Raw genomic sequence first — 9680 nt, 5'->3', positions numbered from 1 at the left:
GAGGAAGTCGCAGCCTCCGCGCTCCCTCTGCCCCCACACCAGGACTCAACCTCTGTGATTCAGACACAGAAGGCAGCAGGTGGGTGGCCAGAAGACTGCTTTACATGCAGAGTTGGACGGAGGATTCCCAGACTCAGCAGGACTCTGCAGTGGAACGTCTGTTCATGTACCGTTTGAAAGCACCTGGCTGCACGTTTCTGGACATTCCCTGACTCAGCTCACTCTCACCAGCGAATGCAACATCTGGGCTGCTGCAGCAGCCAATAAGAGAGCAAGCCTGTGTCATGGCAGCTGGAGAGAACCTCAGAGTGTTTGGCCAAGTCTGCCCCGGGGACCACAAAACCATGAGCTCCATGGAAATCCTCTGGAAAAAGCCCCCCCCCCACATGTGGGATTAGTTCACAGCAGCCCCTTCTGGGGCACTGTAGAATTCAAAGAGCAAACATTTCGAGCTCCTTACAGCTGAAAAGGCAGCATCAACAACACATTCGTGTAAGCTCAGGCATGCGGTCTAGTGGTGAGAGCAGGGGAGTAAGCATCAGGACCCCAGGTTCTAGTCCCACCTCTGAACTTGACTAAATCACATGAGAGTGGGGGTGGCAGGTTATTACTAATTCCATCTGTATGGGTCACTGTTCTCCTGGAGCAAATCCCTGACATCCTGCTCTGTGCTCTGTTCAACCAGGGTGGGTGTCAGTCTGGGGCAAACTGAGTTTTGGAATCCAAGTGCTTCCGCATGTCATTATTTCACTCAATGCTCTCTCAAACTGTACGGGTCCATCTCTTCTTTTCTGGGACCGATAGGATCTTGCATACAGTATCTGTAGCCCATTTTGTGTAGCTAGATGTACCCCAGGGGCGAAGAGGTGGTTCTGCACCCTCTCCTCATTGCGGCTAATTGAAACCAGGAAAAAAGTTGACAAACTGGAACATCCCATCGCTGTGGGGGAGCAAGGGAATACCACGCACACACATGCAGGTGGTAAATTGCAGCCAGCTCTGGGGTAGAACATGGCAGCACTTCAACACCAGAGCTCTCACCTCAACCTAGGATGGTGGCTATAACCTATAGGGAGTGTGGTGCTGACAGTGAAGCTTGTGGGGCTACAGACAGGGCTTCTTCAGCAGCGGCCCCTCAACAGCTGAGCTTCCTTCCAGCAGAAATCCAGATGAGCACAGATCTTGCCACCTGCTGAGTTAAAAGCCTCATTCTTGTGCAAAACTCTCCCAGAAAAACTTCCCCGAGAATGGCATAGCCACTCACCCCTGAAACAGGCTAATGACCGATGAGAGGGCATTAAATCATCCAGGCTTAGTAACGGCCCAACCCCCACTCTCAGTCACACACACCATCCAGTCTCTCCTGGTGCAGAGCGACTCTTTGCACTGAGGCCTTTGGGCTGTGAATGGCCCCATCACACCCTGCCAGTCAGGGGTAATTGCTCTTTGACTTCCAAACTCTTAGCCTGAGATTCCATGCTGGGAATCCAAAATTTCAACGCAGCAGGCTCCTGGCCCACCTTTGCTAAGCCATTCCAGAGCTGAGAATGGTATTGGTATCAGTGCACCGCCTGCCCCAACTTTAGCCTATCCCTCCCTTCTCCTCACCTTCTTTCCCCTTCCCACTATCTAGTGCCCTCTCCCCTCTTCCAGCCTCCCATCCCCTTGCCTGTCACAAAGGCAGACTGGAGGCATTGGGTGGGATCTGGTTCTTTGAAGTCCACGGCACATCATTCAGGTGAGACCTGAAACCACAGCAGCAGCCAGCACAAGGGGCCTGAGTCTCCCCTGCCCCTTGTGGAGTCACATCTGTGCAAAAGTGGATGGGAAACCCGCTTAGGCCTGTTACCGTCCCCTCCCCTCCCCCCCTCCACCCCCCCCCCACACACACACTGTGATGTGGGGTCAGGATCTTGAGGAAGGTGGTCTGGGACAGGCGGGATGGTGCATTTATGTTGCCTGCCAAGCAGGGAGGGGGTGGGAGCATCTGTAGCAGGTGTCAGGCTGTTCTGAAGTGAAGCAGAACTCTGCCCTGAGCCATCCCCCCAGAGCTCCGCACCTGTTCTCTCACCTCACAGATGTGTAATGCCTTAAACAGCCCTCACCCCCCAAGAGGGGAGTCAGGGACATTATCCCCATTGCAGGCGTGGGGACACAGAGGCACTGAGTGGAGAAGGAACTCGTCCAAAGCCACAGAGTTATGCTAAGAGGTCTAGTCATTTCTACTTCTCTGCCCACCGCCACCACAGTATCTAAGCCCCAAGAGATCCTGGCTTCCAGCCGTGGTCAGTCCACACTGCACCATTATCCACCTTCATCTGAAAGCCTCTTTCCTAGGGGCTCCTCTTCACCCTCCAGCTGCTGCACACAGCTTCCTACAGCTCCCAGGATAATTAATATGCCTATGGGGAGTAGCGCTGGTGGGGATGGGACAGGGATGTGAGTGACAGTGCAGGCCAGTGGGGAGAAACACAAGCTGGGTGAAGATGGGGGTTTAGGACTGGTTGAAGACTGAGGGCTGGGGCTGTGCCTTGGGCTGATCCTGAGCGTACAGAGCCAGGAGCGGGGTTAACATGGTACATCCCAGCCAGAGCACTGCGTAGCACCAACTGCCAACGGATACAGAAAGTAGCCCACTTGTACCCAAGGATTTGAATGGCTGCCATCCTGGCTGGGCTGGTAGGTGAATTACTAAACGGGGCCTGGCAGCTGGGGCCTTTAATAGGATTGGCTGGGAACTCTGCATAAAGCCCAGCTGGACCATGGCTCCGGCTGCAGCTGCCAGATGCTTGGGTGTTGGGGAGGAGGAGGCAGGGAAGAATGTATGTGTGGGCTGGACTCAGTCATGGCCAGGGAGGTCCCCAGACAGCAGCTAGCGAGACAGCAGGTCCTGTATAGTTGAGGAGTCAGTGAAGGACTCACCCCTGCATCAGGAAGCTCAGACAGCTTCCCCCTGAGGTCTTGGGCCAGCCACACAGCCCCGGCTAAAGGCAACTGGAATTAGTCAGGGTGAAAACAGTCGTGTAATAGCACCGTCTAGAATACATCCTCATGACCCGTGAAAGCTCTCCAGGACCCCAGCGATCCCCTCCTTCCGAGTTCTGCATCACAGCTTCTCCTTGTGTCTGAAGGGGAGTGGATGGGATCCCCCATGGACACGCCACTAACGCTTGTTCAGCAGGCAGAGGATTCACCTCTGCAGCACTCCCTGCCCCTTGCTGCAACAGACAAGAGGCCAGCCCCTGTGCGAAGGAAGAGTCAAACGTTCCCACTCTGATATGGCAGCTGGGCCAAAGCTTCACCATTCAGTGAACTGCACAATGGAACTTAAAAGCCACAGACACAGCAGATTTCTCATGTGTGCTGTGGACTCTCTCGGGACCCTTTCTCAGTCCCACCAGAAAAGAAAGGGGCATGCAGCACATGGACACGGCTGGGCACAGCTGCCAGCACTGGCAGACAGTATCCAGACCTTGGGGAGGGCAGAAAGAATCACCGCTCTTTCTAAACACGCCACATTGATTACCCCCCTCAACTCTGTGTGAGTATCTGATTCTCCCTTGGGCAGGAGCTGGATGGTCTCCTATGCTGGCAGTCCAGTGCCTTTAGACAAGCTCTAGGTTTCTATTTGTCTCCACCCCATGACTTGGACTCCCTATAGTGTGTTTAGTGCAGCAGAGAGAGGAAGACAGAGACACAGCCTCGCTGGTTGCCTCTGGTTGGCAGCCCAAACACACTGCGGCGTGGCTGTGTGGAATGACCATTGCTCAGAGTAGAGCAGAGACGGTGGTCGGAGCAGCAGTGATGTGTCCCTCTAACGATGCTTCATTGACAGAGATTCTGGAACCTGAGGAGTCTGTAGGAGCGAGGCTCAGTGAAGAACTCATGGTAGTAGGACCTGCAGTGAAGCAAGTGGGAGCAGGCCCCATAGGTGGAGGACATGGGAGTGAGCTTCATATATGGAGCCCATGGGACTGCTCCTGACTGTGGAGTCTATAGGAATGGACCTCACATGCAGAGCCCATGTGACTGGACTACTTACGTGAAGCCTTTGGGAGCAAACACCATAGGCAGAATTTGTAGGACTGAGCCTCACTCAGGGTCCTATAGGAATGGGCCTGATATATGAACCCCTGACAGCAGGCCCCATAGATAGAGCCCTTGTGAACAGCCCCACAGATAAGCCCCAAGGGAGCAGCATCATGACAGAGTGTCAGCTCTTTGGGGCAGTGTCCATCTCTGGGTCAGTGTCTGTACAGGTCCTAGCACAATGGAATCCCGGCCCATGGCTGGGGCTCTTAGGCACTACTGAAATACAAATACTAATCATGATCATTAGTAATGGCAGTGCACACAAGAATGGGCCCTGATCAGGGCAAGGTGAAACGCAAGGTTGATAGTGGTGGGGGGAACTGACTGGCTACTGTAGTGACATCATTCTTGCAAGTGCCACCTCTGTCATGATGCTCCACCCACAGAAAGATGCCTCTAGTGACAGTATGGGGGCTCAGTGAGGCCCCCCAGCAGCCTTGCCTGCAGGTCTAAGAGAAGCCTGACAAAAAAAAATTAAGGTTCCCCCCCCTCAGCAAAATGTAAACAAAATACAGTGTCTGCTTGGGATGGTTGCAGTGTTACCTGGCCCACAGGCCCCTTCCTGGTCTCTGAGTGCACCCCCTCAGGTGTCAGGCCTTGTGCCTTTACCTCTCCTAAAGTAGAATCATGCTATTCTCCCACTCTTCAATTGGCCCTGGGGTTACAGTATCCTGTGCCCCGACTGTGGTTGCCCAGCAGGTACGACTGGATTCCTCCCTTCAGGAGTCTGTGACCAGTGGTGAATATAGAGACCAGACAGCTTTCTTAAAACCAAAGTATTGTTTAATCTTAACAGTAGGAACAAAGCATAAGAATCTCTACATGCATGTCTCTTACCTATAGCCCTACCACCCTGTGATGGCAACCCAATGAGTCCTGGCTGCCAGCCTCAACAATCCCCAACAGTAACTACCTCTTAGATGGAGAGTCACTTTTGACCCAGCCAGAGTTCTTTGTTCTCTCAGTTCCCTACCTTTCTGGCCCTGCTGCCCTAAACCAGTTTGGTGGGCTCAGGGATAGGTCAAGCCGGTCTATTCGAGGCCAGCAGCTCTGCCATTGTACTGTGACAACCCTCAAGTATTTGCTGAAGGGCATCTGATCTTGCGTGGTTGTTTCCCCTTCCTGCTTGTTTCCCAAGAGGTAAGCCTGTTGATTTAACCCAACAGAGTCATGTAGTGAACATTCCCTGAGTGAGGTCACATGCAGCATTCATAAATAATTTCAGAGCAGACCCACATCCTTCACACTACTAGAAGGGGATTGTTATTTTCCACTTTCCTGTGACTCAGTGGTGAGTAAGGCAAGTGGCCTCCGTTTGGTGACTACATGTCTGTGCATACTCATGTCCGTGGAGTGATTAGACAGAGGGTCAGTCTATAACCTCAGCTCTCTTTGGCTTCCCCAGTTCACCAGCTCAGCCTCATCACAACCAGGAACTCAGCACCCATGAGGCAGGGTCTGGGCTCACTGGACTCAAGTGCAGGATAGGCTCTGGATTGGGGACATGACTGGAGGAACTCTGATGTTAGTTAGACCTCTAATTACCTGGTGTCCTATAGACTCATAGACTCATAAATATTAAGGTCAGAAGGGACCAATATGATCATGTAGTCTGACCTCCTGCACAATGCAGGCCACAGAATCTCACCCACCCACTCCTGCAATAAACCTCTCACCTATGTCTGAGCTACTGAAGTCCTCAAATCATGGTTTAAAGACTTCAAGGTGCAGAGAATCCTCCAGCAAGTGACCCGTGCCCCACGCTACAGAGGAAGGCGAAAAACCCCCAGGGCCTCTTCCAATCTGCCCTGGAGGAAAATTCCTTCCTGACCCCAAATATGGCGATCAGCTGAACCCTGAGCATGTGGGCAAGATTCACCAGCCAGATACCTAGGAAAGAATTCTCTGTAGTAACTCAGATCCCACCCCATCTAACATCCCATAGATGGAACTAATAACGGAAGAATGATTAGATGGGGGGAAAGAATTTTGGATGGCATTATTGAAGCTCCATGCCCACAGTGTGCTGCTCAGAACTCCAGATCATGGGACGCCCAGTAACAACCCCAGGAGACCCAGCTGTTCCCAGCTACAGGACCCCCAAGTCATTCTCACCTGGCCATCTGTAACCCCAAGCCAATCTTCCGGAGACTTTGGTATCTACTGTTTCTGGAAACACAAAGCAACAAGCAAGATCCATGGGCATCCTCAGTTACTGGAAACCTAGTCTGATCCCCAGGAGCCTTGTGCTGGATCTCCAGGAAGACAGTGCCAGCAAAACAGCATAGGAATGACGTGGCAATAGCACAAAGAGCTATTGTCCTTCATTCTTCAGAACCTCTCTTCCCTTTATCTTTCCATGACATCCTTCTCCTCTATCTCCCCTCACCCAGAAACCTTCCTGTCTGACACCCCCCACCCCATGCTATTGGGAAGTAGGATACAGACAAGGCTGATAACCATACAGTTGGATGACATCATTTGTTTGTTGCCCAGAAAATCTTTGATACATTTCCTAAGAGCTGTCTCTGGAGTAAGCTGCAGTCTGGCATTGCTTTCCACACAGTGGAGCTTGGACACAGAGAGGTGGAGCTTCCAGGATCTTCCAGGTCTCAGCACCTGGCCCTCTGCAGGTGAATTCTATTGGTGAGACTGGGCATTGTTCTGCTGTGAGCTTGAGTGCAGGGAGCTGGGTGTGTGGGAGGTGGGGGTAGGAGGGGCTTGTTAGGGGAAGCTCCCCAAAAGAAGAAATATGTCTAAAAGGTCACAGCTTGCGGATGAATTGCTGTAGATGGAATCCTCCCAGCTTTAACTGTATGTGCATGTTCCACCCTGTGTCAGTAATGATGCCATTCCAGGTCTCTCGGAATGCCCCGTGAGCAGAATTTTAGAAGACACTGACATGGCTAACCTGGGAGATTCCAGCTGTGCACTTCCCAGTGGGTCCATTTCCAGTTGCAGACTCGCTCCGGGGGACGCTGTTGTCTGGGGCCAAAGAATGGCAGGCAGCGAATCCCATGATTGCTGCCTTCTCGGAGGAAGGCAAGACAGGCACTGTCTGCTCTCTGCTACTACCAACAGGCAGCTCAAGCAAAGTCAGATCACAAAAATACGCTCCCTCCCCCACTCTTTTCTAATCTTCCTTCCTAAGTGACATAGTATGCTGGGGAAACTTGGGTGGGAGGATGATCTGGGCCATAGCCCTGTTGGCAGAAAGGATGTGCTGTCTGCTCCAGATTGAGGCTGAGGGCCCTTGGCAGGGGCTACTGCTACCCATATGGACCCTGTTCTGGGAATAACTAGAGCCCTGCAGTCTCCAGGGCCATCAAGCCAGCACCTTTTGCCAGCACTGAATACACCTGAGGAAACAGAAAGCAAAAACAAACCCCACCCCTCATTCCCAGGAAATGGGGGTGAGTTTTTGCAGGCTGCTTTCAAAGAAGAGAGATCTGTTCCAGCCAGCCAGTCCTTCATGATCCTATCCCTGTCCTTCCTCCTTACTCATAGCCAAGGAGACAGTCCTCAGAGCCAGCTGTCTCCCTGCACCAGCCACCTGGCTAGATACAGAACATTAACAAGGACAAGCACGATTTAGGGCTGATCTACACATAGTCTGTATCCCTTTATCTAGATATGTTCGGAAGGCCATATAGCTAAATCAGTATGTCCCGCCCCCCCCCATCCCCCCAGCCCCCCAATAAATGGAGTTATAGGGGTACTTGTCTTGTTACAGCTGCTCCTTTACATGTATAATTCGATAGTGCAATAGGTGCAAACATTGCGTGTAGACCAGGCCTTACTCATGTTTGTCTCTCCGGCTGCAGTAACCCATCTGCTCCTTTGTCACAGTGCCAGAAGCAGGGCCTCTTCCCCTTCACACACGCGCACACTTGGGCCTTCACGCTCTCCCTGCTTTGCTCTGCCCTGCAGCCTGAATTCTGTGGACAGAGCAAACTGGAGGTTTCCCTTCTGTTCATCTGTAGATTCCCTGAACCCTCTGGTTCCTGGGGAGTCTGAGACACTGAGGCACGTCTGGCACTGACTCGGTTTTCTTTGCTCCATCTTCTGGACTTTTCGCCTCACTTTCTCTTTTCATTTTTTCTCTCTCTCCTTGTGTAGCTTGGCGCTCAACCTCTGAAAAATCCACTTTCTGATTCACCTACCACAGACCCTGACCAATACCGAGGAATAAGTGAGATCCGTTTACTCAGGCAGGCAATGAGGTCGTTTCTTCCACTTCTATCCATAATGGGAAATGATCTGAAAGGGGAAAGAATGGGTTCAAAATTGTCTCAGGCTAAGAATGGACTGAGTTCAGTCAGGTCAAGTCCAGGCTTCTCCTTGATGATTGCTTCTTCACATCACAGTCTCTCTCTTTCCAAGAGTCCTGATCCCTCAGTCCTCTACTCTAACCACCAGGCTACACTCTCTGCTAGAGCGGGGAATAGAACCGGAGTCCTGACTCCCAGTCCTCTGTTCTAGCCACTAAACCCCACTCAGAACAAGGAATGGAGCTAGGAGTGCAGATGCTCAGTCTCCTGTTTTAACCACTAGACCACATTCCCCTCCCAGAGCTGGAAACAGAACACAGGAGTCTTGTTCTAGCTGTTAGACAACACTACTTGGAAATGCAAGAACTCTTGCTCCCACTTATTGAAACAAAAGGGAGCTGTGGAGGTTACTGAGGGACCCAGTATGACACAGAGCTAGCCTCATGCACATACATTGCCCAGTAGCGAACGGGACACAGAGCCTTCCCAGGCTATGTGCCCAACCAGCTCAGCACTGGGCTGGCTTTGTACATGGTACCCTCTCAGTGGAAGGGTGGAGGAGCAGTGCTGAAAAAAGGCTTTGAGGTAAACTGGATCTAAGTGAGATCTGCTCAATGCCTTTGCCCTCCAGTGCTTTGTCCCCTATTATTGGTATTCTCCAGTGTCCCTCTGTCATTAGTGTGCTCCAGCACCCTGTTCTTTGGATGTCCTTGTGCAGCCTGGACTGTGCAGACATGTGCTCTTCGGGCTTCAGTCCCATCACAGCCTGTTCTCAACTGCCCTCTACAAAGCCAGCCCGCAAACACCTATCTCGCTGCTTACATAGCGCTCTTCAGCATGCTATCAGAGCGTGTCCCAAACACAAAGAAAACAACAGAATCACCAGCTCTGATTTTTGGAACGCCAACTAAACTTGCCTCAGATTCGCCAGCAGCTGTTTCTTATTTGGGTAAAAACGAGGTGCCGGACCTCCAGAAGTTATTTCGAAAGGCTGATGGATTGCCAGTACATCTGAAACGAGGAGTTCCTGATCAGCTGCTATATCGGACCACTATGGCTCTAACGATAGGAGGGACCATTTACTGTCTGTTAGCTCTCTACATGGCCTCACAACCAAAATCCAAGAAGTGAATGAACCATAACTAATGGGACTGATTCAGCATTTCTCTGAAGGACCAGTTGTGTACTACCCCTTTGTATTTACTGCTTAATCCTGTGATTGTATGTTGTGGATTCTTCAAATAAAGACATTAAGGAAAAAAAAACACCCTCTCTCCCCTTTTGCTGTCTGCAGGAACAGCTGGAGAGGATGAAGGC

At 51.6% G+C, this 9680-nt stretch overlaps 1 pseudogene across 1 annotated transcript; it reads left to right on the top strand.

Annotated features, from left to right (window-relative positions):
• The first annotated feature begins 9200 nt into the window (after positions 1-9200).
• LOC311518875 (cytochrome c oxidase subunit 7A2-like, mitochondrial pseudogene) lies at positions 9201-9604 on the top strand (annotated as a pseudogene). Its single transcript has one exon. The product of its transcript is annotated as a cytochrome c oxidase subunit 7A2-like, mitochondrial pseudogene (transcript).
• The last annotated feature ends 76 nt before the right edge of the window (positions 9605-9680 follow it).

This window comes from Lepidochelys olivacea, assembly GCF_965140295.1.
Source record: "Lepidochelys olivacea isolate rLepOli2 genome assembly, chromosome: 3".
Lineage (NCBI taxonomy): Eukaryota > Metazoa > Chordata > Testudines > Cheloniidae > Lepidochelys > Lepidochelys olivacea.
The sequence above is the reverse complement of the archived record's forward strand: the minus strand, read 5'-3'. Positions and strand labels throughout refer to the sequence as shown.